The sequence below is a fragment of the Adiantum capillus-veneris genome, chromosome 16 (assembly GCF_014529385.1).
Source record: "Adiantum capillus-veneris isolate H3 chromosome 16, ASM1452938v2, whole genome shotgun sequence".
In the NCBI taxonomy this organism is placed as follows: Eukaryota; Viridiplantae; Streptophyta; class Polypodiopsida; order Polypodiales; family Pteridaceae; genus Adiantum; species Adiantum capillus-veneris.
The window spans coordinates 57,924,689-57,944,857 of record NC_140946.1 but is presented as its reverse complement, the minus strand read 5'-3'; the positions used below and the strand labels follow the sequence as shown (position 1 = coordinate 57,944,857).

At 41.4% G+C, this 20,169-nt stretch overlaps 1 pseudogene; it reads left to right on the top strand.

Annotated features, from left to right (window-relative positions):
- The first annotated feature begins 16,444 nt into the window (after positions 1-16,444).
- On the top strand, positions 16,445-18,345 carry LOC147439108 (glucan endo-1,3-beta-glucosidase pseudogene; annotated as a pseudogene).
- The last annotated feature ends 1,824 nt before the right edge of the window (positions 18,346-20,169 follow it).

Genomic DNA, 20,169 nt, shown 5'->3' with positions numbered 1-20,169 from the left:
AAGATATGTATCGAGATACTCTTTAAATGCTCTAGATATACTTTGAATACCCAAAACGGTCAAATTTGGAGCCGTGTTGACCGTCAAATGCTCCGCTAATTAGCAAGCTAACCAATTCCTTACACAACCCTTTTTGAGGCCCTTTTGGCCCTATTGTGAAAATGGATGCAAATATGTTTCTTGAGAGTTTGTGAGTTACTGTGCTGACAGTGGAATTCATCATGAACACACTATTCCATATTCACCTCAACAAAACGGCGTTGCTGAACGAAGAATCGCACTACTCTCAATCCTGTAAGATGTATGTTGATTCATTCTGGGTTATCTAGTGTTTTCTGGACTGATGCTACTTGGACATCAGTATTTATTCAGAATCATCTTCCGACTACTGCACCCTTTGATAAGATTCCCATCACAGCATGGACAAGTGGCATTCCTTCTGTATCTCATTTTTGAACCTTTGGATGTATTGCTTACATTCATGTTCCCAACGAAACACGAAGAAAGCTTCATGCTATTGGTCTTAAAGTTATTTTTATTGGATTTTTCGGCACTTCCAAAGGCTACAAATTCTATGACCCTTCCTCCAAGAAAGTAATTGTGAATCATGATGCTACTTTTAACGAACACTTTATGGGAGGCTCATGGTCCATGGATGATTCTGATGATACTAAATAATTGCTTCGGGCTTTTCCATTTCTTTTAGATGATGAGACTCTTCCTCTAGAGAAGCCTTTTACTTCACAACCATCCATTCTGAATGTTACCAATGATGATATTGACATTTTTGTTGATCTGCCTATTGATTTTCAACATGACTCATGTCATGTTTATGATGACGATATTGTTGATAATGCTTTCTCTACTTCTAAACATCTCATTAATTATAATGAAGTTATCTATTCATCACAAAGGGAGCAATGGCAGGAGGCTATGGAAGCAGAGTATGATTCTCTTATCTTTAAAGGTACATGGATACTTATTGAACTACCTCCGAGTCGTGCAATTATTTAGAGCTCCTTTATTGTGATCCTTGATCATCATCTCTTCATAGCAAGGGATCTCGTCATCACCTCTATGTAAAGCCTTTCAAAACATGTGATGAATACATGGATATTGTAGTCGATCTTGTGAAATGCATGCGTGGTATTTGGTGGAGGAGTGCAAGCCTCTTCTATTTCTTACACGACGCGTGTTTTTCTTGCAGCCCAATATATATCATAGAGCGGTCGCATGCCTTTCGCAACCTAATTTATCCAAACAACTATCGTTCTATGTTTTAATATCATTTTTACCATATTTTCAAATTTAAAATAAAATTTTACTTTTTTTCTCACAAGAAAAACAAAGAGAAATACCAAAATTTGAATGATTTAGCGTGAAAGCGCCGGTCATAACCACAGTAATACTTATGAGAATAAACGTGAGAATAAAGGTAATAATATATGCGGTAATTTCCGTGGTAATTTTGAAAACGCTAAAAGAAATTCCTCTCGTCCCCATTTCTTCTTTGACCAACCCATTTTTACTCTCTCTCTCCAAACCATGACCTAAAAGGCTGCGATGAATAAAGGTTTTTGAATTTTCATAATGGAGCTGATACATAGTTGAGAGCTTAAAGACACATCCTTTGCATTAGGTAACCTCTTGACATCAAGTTGAATTTTTCTATTTTCACTATGGGACACATTCAAGGGACTCAACGGCATATTGTTTCCCTATAAGTTGGTAAAGGGTATGTATAGAGAAGATTTGAACATTCACAAGTAAAACTTTTCAAATCTAAATGATAGTTAGGTTCATCATAGTGGTTGCTAGGGGTCTGGATTAGCACTTTTTCCACCTAGACACAATATAGGCGCCATGGTATTTTGATCGCCACTTTTAATTGCTACTCAGGCTGCTAGTCTACTAGCAAAGGCATCCTTGATGAAGTTTATTGTTTTATGAAAGCTAATGGCATCCACGTTGACTATGGGATGGTTGGGTGGCACGACTGTTGTTTTAAAGGATGCATGCACTATGTAATAATGATCATGTATCTTTATGTAATCATGTTAATGTATCACATGAGTTCAATGGGAAGGGTTTTGAATGCAAACATTTTAAGAAAATTAATAGAGATACATCAACCAAAGTTTATATTCCATTTGGAAGAAAACACCTAGAATAAGGTGCCATTTTATTCATGGAAACATGATCTTAGCACTTGAGCATTGTCCCCAACAATGTGATGATATTTTGTCATCAGCAGTTTTGGTTGGAATATATATTTAAAGTGCAAGCATCTCTCACGTACGTAAAGCAAGGTTGGTGTCCAACGGCGGGGATAGAAGAACTGATTTTCAACTCTACCAAAATTAGCAAAGTTGAGAAACAAAGGCACCTGACGTAGTTTGACAAGTTAGTTCTAGGCTTTTGTGTGGAGCAAGTATTAACTAGGAAAAATTACCAAAATATCCCTCTAAGCCTATGGAAATTTCTAAAATTCCCAAAAGAAAACCCCTGGTCACAAGAATAAATCTCTCTAAAGATTAAAAAAGATTGTAGCTTTGCATATTTAAGAAGAGGAATGTCTATCAATATAAGATGCTAAGACTAGAATTTGAGTTGGCTTTGGAGATGAATCACTTCATTATTTTTAGACATAGTCACCGTTTTTGCGAGGTAATTTGTGACAAATTACATGCTAAGCACTGTAAAAAAGGAATAGAGATAAGAAAATCATGAACAATCGGACCAAAATATATACAAGTGGAATTTTTAAAATTTGAGGGGTATTTTGGGAATTGCCACAAACTAGAGGGGTAATTTTGGATTTTTTCCTATTAATTATCACCCGATTGAAAAGATTAATATCCGGACGGCGAGACTCCTATCCTAAATTCTAATACTTTATAAAAAGAGAAGACGAGTCAAGCCAACACACTATTCCATATTCACCTCAACAAAACGGCGTTGCTGAACGAAAGAATCACACTATTCTCAATGCTGTAAGATATATGCTGATTCATTCTGGGTTATCTTGTGTTTTTCGAGCTGAATCTACTTTCACAGCAGTATTTATTCAAAATCGTCTTCCTACTACTTCACCCTTTGATAAGATACCCATCACAGCATGGACAAGTGATATTTCTTCTGTATCTCATTTTCGAACCTTTGGATGTATTTCTTATATTCATTTTCCCAAAGAAACACAAACAAAGCTTGATGCTATTGATCTTAAAGTTATTTTTATTGGATTTTCTGACACTTCCAAAAGCTATAACTTCTATGACCCTTCCTCAAGTAATTGCGAATCGTGGTGCTACTTCTAACGAACACCTTATAAGAGGCTCGTGGTCCATGGATGATTCTGATGATACTAAATCATTGCTTCGGGCTTTTCCATTTCTTTTGGATGATGAGACTCTTCCTGTAGAGAAGCTTTTCACTTCACAACCATCCATTCTGAATGTTACCGATGATGATATTGACATTTTTGTTGATCTGCCTATTGATTTTCAACATGGCTCATATCATGTTTATGATGACGATATTGTTGATAATGTTTTCTCTACTTCTAAAGATCCCGTTACTTATAATGAACCCATCTCTTCACCACAAAGGGAGCAATGGCAGGAGTCTATGGAAGCAGAGAACGATTCTCTTATCTTTAAAGGCACATGGATATTAATTGAACTACCTCCTACTCGAACAATTAGTAAGATCTCCTTTATTTCGTAGGAGAAAGAATTAGTTCCTCACTTATCATACTCTTGTTGCTAGCATACATAATAGCATAGTAATGAAGAAGAAGGATATGGCAAGCTTAAGCATTGAAGCATGGCTCTTGGTTGGATTTGCACTCCATAGCCAAGAGTGTTGGTGTAGGCTCTCAACCTCTACTTGCTTGGAGAGGGAGCTCTTGCACTTTGCATATCACACAATGAGAGTGCTTGTGAGTGTGTGTGGGTGAGTATACCCCCTAGGCACCCCCCTAGCTTGCTTGGGTTGACCCCCCCTTGTAGCTCATGCCTGAAGCTCATTGGACCCTTCCAGGCCTAGCCAATCACAAGCAAGAGCCATTACAAGCAACATGGGTAGCCTTGGGACAAGTGTCCCCCTTTCCCCTTTGAGAGAGAGGACTTGATAAATGCTAAAACAATTAGATAATTCATGTAATTTATCATTGGACCCCTTTGAAGCCTAGCCAATAGGCTTCAAGCAACACATGAAGGTAACATGGGTAGGGGCCTGACATGTGTCCTTGCTGCCTCTTCAGGTTGGGCTTCCCTTGTGTGTGTGAGTGGGTGTTCTCTCTCTAGCCCCTAGGAAAAGGGCTCGCCCCCCCTCTTGTAGGAATGCTTTTGACTTTTAGGTGATCAAGCACCTTAATCACCAAGCATGACAAAGCACTTGAACTAGGGGGTGTTCCCACAAGCATCTCAGGCAAGCTTCTCAAGGCACCTCAAGTACTTTAATCATGCAGCAAGTCAAGCACCTCAAGCATGGAGCCAGTCAAGCACCTCAAGCATCTTAATCAAGCACCTCAAGCATGAAAAACACCTCAAGCATGACAAGCACCTCGAGCTTGGGTCGGGTTCCCACCTCAAGCTCAGCCCTAGCTTACTTAAGTTCAAAGGACTTTTACACACATTTATTGGAGGTCTTCAATGAAGCTAACCCTAAGGTCTTATGCTCCATTGGTTAGCCTTGCTCTTTGATAGACCATCTCCCTTTTGGGCCCCTTTACCATTGGCCCCGTGTTGAGATAGATCTATAAGCACATACCTATATCTTAACTCTTGTTCCCGTTTATTCTCCCACATTAAGTGATCAATTTAATATGAGAAAATCATTTGTGTTAGTTAGATATTAGATTTTATGACATTACCTCTCTCTTGAAATCATAGTCGTCCTTGACTATGAGGTAGAAAAGATAAAGTCTTAGTCATTAGTCAATCGTACTTAGCGGGTAAAGGATCCCTTTTTACCCTATGACATCTTTTCAAGATGGATGACTAATCCATTTGGTGCTTGGGAGACATAGCTGCCGCAAGCATGTCTGCTCTTTATTCCATTTTATTCTCCCAAAGTAGAGTGACAAATTCTACTTGGTGTTTGAGAGACGTCGTCATCACAAACATGATTCTAAGCATGCATACTAGTTAAATTTTGTGCACAATTAAAAAGAGGACTAGTCATATAAGACAAAAACATGAGTTATTTAAAAGAAATTTGTACATTTGCTTACTCTAATGTAGCATTGTAAGCATTGACAAGGTTCATACTATCCTTAAGTTGTACTCCTTGCATCCATTTAGCATCTTCAAAAGGATAATTTTTGAACTTAATAAGATACCGTCGGATAATCTTACCATGTCGTAGTACCTTGTCTTCATGCCGAAGGATAGCTTCGGGTTGTAGCACCTCTTCTTGGTCTTCAACTTCGGGAGGGTCTTCAATAATTGGTTCAATTGGTGGCTCTCCTTTGTAGGGCTTAAGTAAGCTTACATGAAAGGCATTGTGTATAAGCCAATGGTTGGGCAACTTGAGTTGATAAGCCGTCTCATTGATAGGCTTCAAGATTTGGAAAGGACCATAGTATCTTTTTGCTAGTTTAGCATAATACTTTTGATGGCCCGTAGGATTTTTGCCCGTCGTTTGCCTTAATCGAGCCTTAGGAAACTTGAGTAAGACCCAATCATTTTCTTTGAACATTAAGGCTCTTCTGTGCTTATCAGCAGCAGCTTTTTGCCTTTGTTGAGAGATGGCTATAGCCTCCCTAATCTTTTGAAAAGATTCTTGTAGGTCACGGCTATACTCATCGGCGGCGAAGATTTTCCCATGTACTTTCAGTAGCAAGGGACTTTTAGGTCTTCCTTCTATGATCTCGAAAGGTGCTTTGCCCGTAGAAGTATGTACAGTATTATTGTAGGCATACTCTACTAGCGGTAAATACTTTTCCCATTGTGAGCGTTGATCTACTTCGGTAACATAAGTCTTGAGTAGATCGAGTATCGTAAGATTGGCTATCTCACTTTGGCCATCCGTTTGTGGGTGATAGGCCGAAGAGAAATTCAATCTTGTTCCTAGATTTTCAAAGAGACCTTTCCAAAAATTACTGGTCATTCTAGGATCTCTATCTGACACGATGGATGTGGGTAATCCATGGTGTTTGAAAATCTGAGATATGAAGAGAGTTGCCATTTGATGTGCCTTAATAGTCTTTTTGACAGGAATAAAATGTGCTTGCTTGCTAAACCTGTCGACTATTGTCCATATTCCTGTATTCCCATGGATAGACTTGGGTAATCCAAAGATGAAATCCATGGATATACTCTCCCATGGTGAATTTGGAATAGGCAATGGCTGGAGTAATCCAGGTTGCTTCCCTCTATCATACTTGGTCTTTTGGCATACTACACATTTTGAAACATACTCTTGTATGTCCACTTTCATGGTAGGCCAATAGAAATACGTCTCTACTCCTCGGAGAGTAGGTTGAATACCTCTATGCCCTGCATATGGAGGAGCATGGGATTCATACATAACCTTCTCACGAAGGGAATGGGTAACACATAGCCTATTGCCGTGAAGATGATAACCATCTTGCAAGGTGAATGGTTCCTCTTTCTTCCCCAAAGCAAGGGCTGACATTATGTCTCTAAAGTCAGGGTTAGTAGCATACTCATCTATCATAGAGGATAGATCATTGTGAGTAGCTATAGACACCGCATTAACTTTTGGTCGTCGTGAAAGTGCATCGGCAACTTGATTGTGCTTACCAGCTATGTGAGCAATATGAAAATTAAATTGCGAAAGAAAATTTGCCCACCTCATTTGTTTGTCAGAAAGCTTGGTTTGCGTCATGAAATACTTGAGACTTTGGTGGTCGGTTCGTAGGATAAATGGAGTCCCCAATAGGTAGTGCTTCCATGTGTCTAGGGCATGTAGAAGAGCTAAAAGCTCTTTCTCATAAATGCCCAAGACTCGTTCATCACCATTGAGCCTTCGGCTCTCATATGCTATGGCATGCCCTTCTTGAAGCAAAACCGCTCCAAGGCAATCACCACAAGCATCACATTGGACCTCAAAGGGCTTTGAGAGATCCGGAAGCACGAGGACTGGTTGGGAAGTAAGCTTCTCTTTGAGTTTTTCAAAAGCATTTTGCTCCTTAGCAGTCCATACAAACTTAACGTTCTTCTTGGTTAAGTCGTGTAGTGGTCCTGCCACTTGAGAGAATTTTGCTATGAAGCGTCTATAGTATGCACACATACCAATAAAGCTTCTTAGCTCATGTAGATTCCTTGGGTTAGGCCATGATTTTATTACCTCTAACTTTGATGGATCCATACGAATACCATCGTGAGAGATAATATGGCCTAGATATTGAATCTCTTGAAGGAAGAATTCACTTTTCTTTTGGTTGAGAAAAAGTTTGTTCTCCCTCAAGGCTTGAAAAGTTACTTGGAGATGTTGCTTATGTTCCTCCAAAGACTTGGAGTAGATGATGATATCATCGAAGAACACTCCAGTGAATTTTTGATATGGTCTAAAAATTTTCTCCATCAAACGATTGAACGTAGCTGGTGCATTAGTCAAGCCAAAAGGCATGACTAGATATTCATAAAGACCAAATGTTGTGCGAAACGCGGTCTTTAAGATATCCTCATCCACTATCCTTATTTGATGATAGCCACTCTTAAGGTCAATCCTACTGAAGTAGGTAGAGCCTTGTAGCTTATCAAACAGATCTTCTACCCGAGGTACGGGAAATCTGTTTTTAATAGTGATATGGTTTAGTGCTCGATAGTCCACACACATACGGTATGTACCATCTTTCTTTTGCACTAAAAGGACTGGAGAACAAAAGGGAGAGGAACTAGGCCTCACCATCCCTTTGTCTACCAGCTCTTGTACTTGCCTCATGATCTCCTCTTGTTGAGCTTGTGAGACTCGATAAGGAGGTTTGTTAGGCGGTGAGCTTCCTGGAAGGAGCTCAATACGATGGTCATCATCCCCTCGTTTTGGAGGTAGGTCCATAGGGATATCATCGATGAACACATCTTGGAATCCTTTTAGAAAAGTAGACAAGTCTAACTCTTCTTGATTCCTATCATTTTCATTTGATGAAACATTATTAGCTTTTAGAGACTCTTTGACATAAATCATGTACGCAGAAACTGAGCTCTTCATTGATTTATCAAAAGAAAGAGGATTTACAAGTGGAATAGTGCGACCACGCTCACTAGCATCTACATACATGTTCTTTCCCCTGTAGGTGAAGTAAATTCTCCTTTCAGGGAACTTCATGTTGGCAGCCATGCGATCAAACCATGGTGCCCCTAGGATAACATCCTGATGTTGGAGGGGAGAGATGAAGAAGTCTTCTTTGTCGACATAGCTTTGGACATGAAGCCTCAACTTCCCAATCAAGGGAGTAACGGAGGCTTGTTGTCCCTTGAAAGCTGCATCAGCTGTTACTATATCTCCCATCTCAAAAGCTTGAATGCCCAACTTGGTGGCCAACTCTATTGATATGAAGTTGAGAGTAGAGCCAGAGTCAAACAAGATGAAGGCATCATGCTCTCGTACCTTTCCCCAAGCATAGGAGAGTGATGATCCTTTGCAATGAGCATCCTCTTTTGGAGCTTCGATGGTGGAAGCCCTAGGAGTCTCATTGCGAGTATTCTTCTTGGGGCAAGAACGATAGCCATGTCCTTGCTCCCCACACTTGAAACACTTATGGTCCTTGCGAAAAGCTTCAAGCTCTTCAGGAGAGAGTTTGTTTTTACCTTTGTAAACTCCCTTCTCCTTGGACCGATTGTTGTTGTTGTTGTTGGAAGTGCCTTGGGAATTATTTTGAGCATTGGATTTCCCCTTTGCATCATTTTTATCTTTGTTTTCCATGGGCTTGACATTACGTCTAGCCCCTTGATGGAAATTGATGCGTGAAGCAACCATGGTGTGGTGGATTACTTCGGTAATAGTATCGGGCCGTTGAGAGTTGATATATTCGGCCATCTCTTCAGGTAATCCCGCACAGAATTGCTGTCTTTGCTCGGCAAAATCTATCTTTTGAAAGACAGTAGCTTTGAGATGTAAATCCCAAAACTTATCTACATACTTGTTGATAGACTCATGAGAGAGGAGCTTCAAGCCGCGCCATTCGGTAAGAACTTTATCTTTAGTATCGCTTGGAAGAAATTGCTTCATGATGGAAACTCGTAGAGTTTTCCATGTCTTTGGGGCTTCTCCATTGCCACGAAGGCTAGCCCACCATTGACGAGCTGATTTTTGGAAGTGCATAGCTACATGGCGTAGCTTGGAGGACTCTGTGAAGCCCTCGTCCCCAAAGGCCGCATCAAATTGCTGGATGAAGGCCAACACTTTGTCGGTAGCACCAAAGGTGCCATCGTAGGTGAGAAAAGAGATACTCTTTCCTCCCTCCTTGAACTTCTTTAGCTTTTGTGACCTTCGCCATGCAGGAAATGATTTGCGATGCCCTCCCCTCTTGTATTATCTAGGAGAATAGCCATAACTTTCATCGGAAGAGAAGGAAGGTGAAGAAGAAGGAGAAGAGGGTGACCTCTTCCTAGCCCTTTTCTTCCTTTGTTTCCTCTCTTGCCTTTGAGAGTGATGAGGAGAAGGACTATGGGTTGCTCTTTTCCTCTTGGGAGGAGTAGGCGATCATCTAGACCGCCTTCTTCGTGGAGCCACATCTTCAGAAGAACTTAGACTTTCATTGCTTTCTTTCTCTTTGGATTCCTCCTCTCGAATGGGAGAGAGTCTTCTTTTGGGGGTCTCTTCAAGAGGCCTCCTAAGCTCTCTCTCCTCTTGGAGAGGAAGGGAAATTCCATAGGCACAAAGTTGTTGAGTAACTTTGGCTTGCAAGGTAGGGTTGCCCATAGCTTGTTGCAACCTAGTCACAAGATAATTCACAAACATGGGAGCATCATCATTAGCACCTTCATGTGCAAAATCAAAGCTATCAATGCTCATTCTACTCTCTTGATTATTGTCAGCCATGTTAACAAAATTTTATGTATGTAATTAGTGTATGCTTTGGCAATTCAAAACCTTAGTTGCCACTCCTCTTAGCCTTTGAAAATCGGCTCTTAAGTATCTACACCCACGGCTCAAAGTGGTTAATTATAGAGAGTAGAGGAGTAGGTCTAACATAGCAGAGTTGCCAAGGGCTAGCTCCTTTCGGACTTCTTATGGCTCAATAATGGTAAAGCCGTAGGCAAGTCTAAAAAGACTCCATTATTAAGTCCAAAGCTCCCGAGGTGTGCACCATCCCCCACATAGTGGGCTTAACAAAACCGGTATTAGATCCCAGTTCCACTTACTCTATTATAATTAACAACATCAACCATTTATAGGCTACTTAAGGACCTCTCTTCTTAAGCAAGAAAAGAGAAACCAAATGATCTGATACCAATGTAATGGAATTTGCCTATTCAATTTGAGAATAGCGGAATTTAATGAGAGTACTTTAAGGAAATGATTTTGTGAGCCTAGCGGGTAGACATAATTGAAGATAGCAACATAATCATAGCAATTAGTTAACTTGGCATAGACAATACTTTTGCAAGAGAGAGAGTTTAGAGAACATGACAACAATTGAGGACCGGATTTATGTGGAGCCGGTCCCCCCTCCAATAGGCATTTGTATTATGATTTCTCCCATAAAGAGAGACTTGTTACAATACAGTCTTTGTGTTCCTTGTGACCTAGGTGATGCCATGAAGATGGAAGGCTTCATGCACCACAAACATAACATAAACTTGAAGAAAGCTTTAACTATCCCAAGCCTCAGTCCCAAGACCTCAAACACCTTCGAAGGTGCAGAGAGCTAGCAGGGAATGAGGGTAGGGAAGAGGAAGAAGAAACATTTCGTAGGAGAAAGAATTAGTTCCTCACTTATCATACTCTTTTCGCTAGCATACATAATAGCATAGTAATGAAGAAGAAGGATATGGCAAGCTTAAGCATTGAAGCATGGCTCTTGGTTGGATTTGCACTCCATAGCCAAGAGTGTTGGTGTAGGCTCTCAACCTCTACTTGCTTGGAGAGGGAGCTCTTGCACTTTGCATATCACACAATGAGAGTGCTTGTGAGTGTGTGTGGGTGAGTATACCCCCTAGGCACCCCCCTAGCTTGCTTGGGTCGACCCCCCCTTGTAGCTCATGCCTGAAGCTCATTGGACCCTTCCAGGCCTAGCCAATCACAAGCAAGAGCCATTACAAGCAACATGGGTAGCCTTGGGACAAGTGTCCCCCTTTCCCCTTTGAGAGAGAGGACTTGATAAATGCTAAAACAATTAGATAATTCATGTAATTTATCATTGGACCCCTTTGAAGCCTAGCCAATAGGCTTCAAGCAACACATGAAGGTAACATGGGTAGGGGCCTGACATGTGTCCTTGCTGCCTCTTCAAGTTGGGCTTCCCTTGTGTGTGTGAGTGGGTGTTCTCTCTCTAGCCCCTAGGAAAAGGGCTCGCCCCCCCTCTTGTAGGAATGCTTTTGACTTTTAGGTGATCAAGCACCTTAATCACCAAGCATGACAAAGCACTTGAACTAGGGGGTGTTCCCACAAGCATCTCAGGCAAGCTTCTCAAGGCACCTCAAGTACTTTAATCATGCATCAAGTCAAGCACCTCAAGCATGGAGCCAGTCAAGCACCTCAAGCATCTTAATCAAGCACCTCAAGCATGAAAAACACCTCAAGCATGACAAGCACCTCGAGCATGACAAGCACCTCGAGCTTGGGCCGGGTTCCCACCTCAAGCTCAGCCCTAGCTTACTTAAGTTCAAAGGACTTTTACACACATTTATTGGAGGTCTTCAATGAAGCTAACCCTAAGGTCTTATGCTCCATTGGTTAGCCTTGCTCTTTGATAGACCATCTCCCTTTTGGGCCCCTTTACCATTGGCCCCGTGTTGAGATAGATCTATAAGCACATACCCATATCTTAACTCTTGTTCCCGTTTATTCTCCCACATTAAGTGATCAATTTAATATGAGAAAATCATTTGTGTTAGTTAGATATTAGATTTTATGACATTACCTCTCTCTTGAAATCATAGTCGTCCTCGACTATGAGGTAGATCCCGTTACTTATAATGAAGCCATTTCTTCAGCATGAAAGGAGCAATGGTAGGAGGCTATGGAAGCAAAGTGCGATTCTCTTATCTTTAAGGTACATGGATACTAATTGAACTACGTCTTAGTCGTACAGTTATTAAGAGCTCCTTTATTGTGATCCTTGATCAACATCTCTTCATAGCAAGGGAGCTCGTCATCACCTCTATGTAAAGACTTTCAAAACATGTGATGAATACATGGATATTGTAGTCAATCGTGTGAAGTGCATCCGCAGTATTCAGTGGAAGAGTGCAAGCCTCTTCTATTTCTTACACGATGCGTATTTTTCTTGCGGCCCAATATATATCACAGAGCGAACGCATGCCTTCGGCAACCTAATTTATCCAAATAGCTGTCGCTCTATGTTTTAATATCATTTGTACCATTTTTTTTGAAATTTAAAATCAAATTTTAGTTTTTTTTCACAAGCAAAACAAAGAGAAATACCAAAATTTGAATGATTTAGCGCCAAAGCACCGGTCATAACCATGATAATATTTGTGAGAATAAAGGTAATAATATACGCGGTAATTTCCATGGTAATGTTGAAAATGCTAGAAAAATGTCCTCTCATCCCCCTCTCTTCTTTCACCAACCCATTTTTTACTCTCCCTCTTCAAACCATGACCGAAAAGGCCACGATAAATAGATGTTTTTAAATTTTCATAGTGGAGCTGATACATAGTTCAGATCTTATAAGACACATATATCCTTTGCATTATCTAACCTCTTGACAAACTACAAGAGGTTATGTGCACTTGTGACGCTGTTAGCGACGAAAATACATTGGATTTTTATACTCCCCGACGTTACTAAGACTGTCGCTAATAGCATAGATACAAGAACGTTGCTATGAGCATCGCTATAACGGTCGCTATATGTGTCGCTATATAGCGACACCTATAACGACAACTATAGCAACGTTTACAGGCCATCTATAGCGATGCTACAGAGCCTTATATAGCGACGGTCATAGCGATGCCCGAGAGAAAAAAAAATTGGTGGCAGGGCATTCACCCATCAACCATATTGAATGTTTCAATAATTGAGTAAACCTAAATGAATCCAAGATAAGATGAGATTCACCTTTGAAAGAAAGTGCAAGCTTAAATATAGACCCAAAGTAGTCACCCACAAGACAATATAAGCATTAACTCCATCGTCCATAGTATTTTTTGCAGAATAAAGTTTTGTGTACAAAACTGACAAAATTAAATTGATGAAAGTAAATCAATGACAATTGTACACATCATAGGGAAAATCACTTGATTGTTAAACTTTGAAAATGTAGTAGTTACAACACCATTTTTGTTCTTGAAAAAATTTACATGGTTTTCAAAAAGACGTATCAATGTCACCTCATGATACATATGCTATGACAAAAGGAAACTAATGCCATCTAGCTACGTCTAGACTGACGTCGTCTAATCAGACGTCTCATCGCGTCCAAGTGGCGTATCTGTCGGATTCTGCAAAAAAAAACAATAAGACAGCTTTCTGTAAGTATAAACATATAATTTATAAAACAATACAACAAATAGAAAAGAGTAAACCCTAATACTAACCATGCCGCCGCGAGAACTCAGAATGTCCATCAGGGTGTTTAAGCCAGTCCTGCCTACGTACTCGCGCTGGTACGGTGTGGGGTCACGTCCTGTCATCGACCACTATCAAAACATACAAAGAATCCATTATGTTAGAATTTAAAAAACTCTAAAACCTAAACTGTCAAACCTAAAGAGCAATTCAAAAACGCTTACAAACTCGGCCTCAAATGATGCCCACCCACCGCTCCCCAAGTGGTACGAGCTCCCTGCCTCTACTCGCGCTATGGCTGCCTCCTTTTGTTGCTTCCACTTGTCGGGATTCTCGCGCGCAGCTTTCTTCGCATTCTTCTAATCTTCTTTGGCCATCCAATTTGGTATGTTCCACCCATGCTTAATTGCTTTTTGCACTTCAGAACACTTGTGCTTGCAGTATTTGTGTATTCGAACCTTTATCAGGTCTTCATTGAGGCGGTCATCCCGTGCTCAAATAGGAAACTCGTCATGCAGTAGCTAATGACTCTGTCTTTTAAATCACTTGGTACTTCACTTCAGGTGTTTAGTATGTAGTGTCTAAACACCTGAGAGAAAAGACCGCGCATGCGAGAGATCACCTTCTTGCCTTCATCATCCAAGATGATGCCGCCGCTGAAGTCGACGGAGTAAGGCAAGACCTCTCGCCAGTGACGCGTGAACCTGGGTGTCCCGGCAGGGGTCTCTACCGGCGTGTCGATGGAGGTACGGACGTCAGGTGTCTCCACTAGAGTCTGGGCCCCGAAGCAAGGAGTGTCGACTAGAGTGACTCCTAGAGGAGTAGCTAGTGGTGTGTAGCCGCTAGGATCGGCCGTCAGCTGCGCAAAACTTGGTGTAGATGGCGATGCTGTGGCTGGAGTGGGGGCGGGCAAAGAAGGGGAGGGTAAAGAGCCTCGTCGAACACGAGGTAGTGTCGAGGCGTCGACGGCCGCATCCCCACAACAACCGTCGCCGCCACCACTAGAGTGCCGGTGCCTAAACGAGTGTGAAGATCGTCTCGTCGACACCGAAGCTTCAGAGTGCGCTGAATGCTCCGAAACAGAGGGAGATGCTAAAGAAGTAGGAACGTGTGATGCTGCTCCAAAGCAATGGCGCTCCACGTACCACTGTCTCTGTTGGGGTGACAAAGAAGAAAGAAACTCATCAACATCCATACCTGCATTAAACACACAAACATTTAATCTTAATATTGAATGTATGGAGAAGAAAACATGGACAAGTAGAGAGAGAGAGAGAGAGAGAGAGAGAGAGAGAGAGAGAGAGAGAGAGAGAGAGAGAGGAGACTCATAAAGGGGCAAGGATTCCTGTGTAGAGAGATTTCGTTGAATTTCTGTGAATTTGTAAAAGCACTGCGCTCCGAGTGCAATGGAAACTGAAGCGCATCACGAAGGTCTGCTCATAGAAGTTGCTTGCGCCACCGCTAAATCTAATTGATTCGGTGAAAGAGACACTGAGAAGCAATAGTAGTGCTTCTTAGTGTCTCTTTCACCCAATCAACTAGTTTGCTAGGGATCTTGCTTACCACTTTACATTGAGCACTTTTTCCACCTAGACACAATATAGGCTCCATGGTATTTTGATCGCCACTTTCAATTGCTACTCAAGCTGCTAGTCTACTAGCAAAGGCATCCTTCATGAAGTTTGTTAGTGTATGAAAGCTAATGACATCACGTTGGCTATGGGATGGTTGGGTGGCACCACTGTTGTTTTAAAGGATGCATCCACTATGTAATAATGATCATGCATCTTTATGTATTCATGTTAATGTAGCACATGAGTTCAATGGGAAGGGTTTTGAATGCAAACATTTTAAGAAAATTAATAGAGATACATCAACCTAAGTTTATATTCCATTCGGAAGAAAACACCTAGAATAAGGTGCCATTTTACTCATTCAAACATGATCTTAGCACTTGAGCATTGTCCCCAACAACATGATGATACTTTCTCATCAATAGTTCTGGGTTGGAATATGTATTTAAAGCGCAAGCAGCTCTCACGTATGTAAAGCAAAGTGAGTATCCAACGGTGGGGGTAGAAGAGCTGATTTTCAACTCTACCAAAATTGGCAGAGTTGAGAAACAAAGGCAATTGAGGTACTTTTGACAAGTTAATTATAGGCTTTTGTGTGGAGCATGTATTAATTAGGGAAAATTATGAAATATCCCTCTAAGCCTATGGAAATTTCCAAAATGCCTTTCAAATTTTCCAAAATTCCCAAAATAAAACCCCTAGTCGCGAGAATAATTTTCTCTAAAGATTAAAAAAAATTGTAGCTTTTCATGTTTAAGAAGAGTGAATGTCTATCAATACAAGATGCTAAGACTAGAATTTGAGTTGGCTTTGGAGATGAATCACTTCATTATTTTTAGACATAGTCACCTTCTGTTGCGAGATAATTTGTGACAAATTACATGCTAAGCATTGTAAAAAAGGAATTGACAGGTGTATTTTGGGAATTTTCCCTATTAATTATCACCCGACTGAAAAGATTAATATCTGGACGGCGAGACTCCTCATGCTTTATAAAAGGAGAGGAGGAGAACTTGGAAGCTGCAGGTTGGCGATAAGAAATGAAGATGAGTTGTATGTTACTAGCGTTAACGGTTTGTGCGTTACGAGTAGTAGGTAAGCAAAATATGTGTCTGTAATATGTACTGCGTTATGATAAGGTAGTCCCTCGAAATGCTGGTGTATATTGTTGTTCTCCTGCAGGTTGTGACGTATCAGCGATGACGATGGGCATCAACTACGGCAGGGTGGCGGACAACTTGCCGCCTCCTGCGCAGGCAGTGGCACTGATGGAGGAGCTGGGCGTGGGCAGCGTGCGGATTTTCGACAGCGATCCCGGTGTGCTGAAAGCACTGGCCAATACCAACCTCACGGTGCTGATCACCGTCAAGAATGAGGACTTGACGAGCATGGCAAACAGCACAGACGCGGCTGCACGCTGGGTCGGAATCAATATCCTACCCTACTACCCGGCCACACAAATCATTGGCGTCGACGTGGGCAACGAGATCCTGAGCAACCACGACGACACTGCCACGTGGCTGAGCTTGGTCCCCGCCATGCGCCGGATGCAGGCAGCCATTGAGCAGGTACGTGCGAATCTCCCCGCTAATACTGTTTAGGTACGTGTAACTCCCTATCTAACCACGTCCCCGTCGACTTGACCACGTGGACACGCAGGCCGGACTGGCTGATAACATCGTTGTGAGCACCTCCGTCGCCGCGGACGTCCTGGGCGCTTCCTATCCTCCTTCTGCCGGTAGCTTCAGAGCCGATATCACAGACACCATCATGAAACCCCTCCTGGAGTTCCTCTCAAACACCTCCTCTCCTTTCCACCTCAACATCTACCCGTACCTCACGTGGTCCTTCAATTCGAAACAAATCCCGCTCCCGTACGCCCTATTCCAGTCTAATACCAGATCCCAGGTTGAAGATGGAGATCTCACGTATACAAACCTGCTAGATGCGCAGCTTGATGCTGTGTGGGCGGCCATAGCCAAGCTCGGCTTTCCAAACATCTCTCTCGTCATTACAGAAACGGGCTGGCCCACGGCCGGCGGCGTCGGTGCAACCCCAGAGCTTGCAACGTCTTATATGGAAGCCCTCGTGCAAAAGACGCTCACATCTCAAGGCACCCCCTCGCACCCGGGAACCCCCATACCAACTTACATCTTCGCTCTCTTCAACGAGAACCACAAGGGAGGAGCACCTACTGAGAAAAATTGGGGTCTTCTCTACCCCAACGGAACACGGGTGTACGATGTGAGCCTCACTGACTCAGCAGCTGTTCCCGCCAGAGCCAAGCAATGGTGCGTTCCCGCTGCTACTTCCAATGACACAAGCTTGCAGCAGGCTTTGGACTTCATTTGCTCCTCTAATGCTGCGTATTGCTCCGCTATCCAAGATCCACAGAAACCTTGTTTCCTCCCTAACACCTTGATTTCCCATGCCTCATTTGCAATGAACGCATACTGGCAAGCCAACAAAGCCAATGGATCCACTTGTGATTTCAGGGGTATCGGACAAATTACCATCACAGATCCAAGTAAGCATTATATGCCATTCCGCTTGACCATGTGCAATATGTGTGTCCACCTATATAGAGAAGTATCTTTTCTTTTATAACTATATAAGTGTGTGTGTATATATATATAATATAAGTCTCTACCTCATGCACCACAATGTTTCTAATTCACATGCACATACAGGTTACGGAAGTTGCACCTACAATAGCAATGTTAGTGAATCTATTCCTCCATCAATATCCCCGCCACCACCATCCGCACCGACTTCCCCGCCACTAACACCCACACCGACTTCTGACAACCAATGGTGCATTGCCAAGGAAATGTCTGATAACAAAAGTTTACAAGAGTCTTTGGACTATGTATGCAACTTCGACGCCAAATTTTGCTCCCTCATCCAGAATGGACAACCATGTTTTGAGCCGAACACCCTCAATGCCCATGCATCATTTGCCATGAACTCATACTGGCAAGCAAACAAAGCAAATGGCGGAAATTGTGATTTTGGTGGAATTGGACAAGTCACTTACACAAATCCAAGTAAGCATTCTTTCGACCATCCCCAATTGGGTTTTACCTTACACAATGCATGAATGCAATGTCAATGTTCTAGTGATATAACAAGTTATCGTTAGGAGCCAAACAATAAAAATTCTACTTAGAAACCTTTGATGGTAATGTTGTCAAGTATCTCTCAACTAACAAGTTCCAGTCTAAAAGAGAGAAATTGTGAAGGAAAGTAAATAATTGAGTGATTGTACATATGATGCTTAGTCAACAATCTACTTTGAGCATAAATTTGAATGGGCTCGTTCAAATCATATGTGTGTATGCATATATATGTGTATGTATGTTTGATTAGCCTCTACCTCACATGCACAAACAGGCCATGGCAACTGCATGTACAGTAGTGGCAATGGTGAATCGATTTCGGTGACTCCATCAATATCCTCTCCACCACCACCCACATTGAGTTCTGGCAACCAGTGGTGCATTGCCAAGGTAACCTCGGATAACAAGAGCTTACAAGGGATTTTAGATTATGCATGTGGTTCCAACCCTAAATTTTGCTCCCCCATTAAAGATAAGCAGCCATGTTTTGAGCCAAACAACCTTATTGCCCATGCATCCTTTGCCATGAACTCCTATTGGCAAGCAAATAAAGAAAATGAAGGAAATTGCGATTTTCGCGGAGTTGGACAAATTACAAACATAAATCCAAGTAAGCATGAATCCTTTTCTCTCTTTCAACCATCCCCAATTGGGGTTTACTTACAAAAATACATGAATAAAATGTCAACGTTTGTGTGATATAAAAAGTTATCTTTTGGATGGTAACTTTGTAAAGTGTATCTCAACTAACTATATCTAGTCTAAAACAAAGAAATAGTTAGGGAAAGTTAATAAATGACTCATCATACATGTGATGCTTACTTCAAAATTTGATTTGAGCTTAAGCTTGAATGGGTTTTTCCAAGAATTTATTATGTTGGGGAGGAGACCTACATAATCATAGTCAAATAACTGATTTAGAATCTAATAGAGTTAGATGTTGAAACACTACTCACAAGTTTAATTTGTACAGAGATTTTAATGCTTTCACTAACAACTTGGTTATATGGTGTCTGTAGGTTACGGGAATTGCATCTTCACTTCAAGCTAAGATCGATGTTCATTACATTTTCAAAAAATACTACATCCACCACATCATTCATGTCATGTAAAATTTTCAAGTAATCGAAGCATTGAGACTGGAAACCATTCCCATTCCAAACAAATTTTATATATTCTTCTTCTCAAAATAGGATACCTTTTTTCTTGTTTATCACCATTGATCTAAATTGAAATCTTGTGTGATGGTCTTAATAAGTGTCTACAAGTTGAAGATAAAAAAAAATCATGCTCCATAACAGCTTGAAAAGATACTTGGATGATTTCTTTCGTATAAGTAAAATAACAACATTTAAAGCTATATTGAAGCATTTGATGAATTTGTCAACGAGTTAATTGGAGCATTTTTTACTAGCTAAACATGTGGTACAAATTTTTTTATTTCCATCAGATGGTCCAATTAAGTGTTAGCATACTTAGGTGGTTCCAAAAAGGAGTGTCTTGGACACTCCTTTGGGAGGAGAGAGAGTGGGATGTGGGTCGTTTAGTTTCAAATGCTATAAGTAAAAGTATAAAGGGGGAGGAAATAAGGCATGCGGACTTGGAATTTTTAAACATATAGAAAATTGACTTATCCCATTAAAGGCTATTGAATATTCTCTCGCTACTGCCACTACTTGTGGACTCTACAACACTCACTCAATGGGTCCCTCCTCCAGAATTGTTCCTGTGCCATCTCTTGCTCTGTCTCCCTCCCCCCCTCCCTTCTCGATTGCCTCTACTTTTGGACTCCTTAGTTGTGCTTG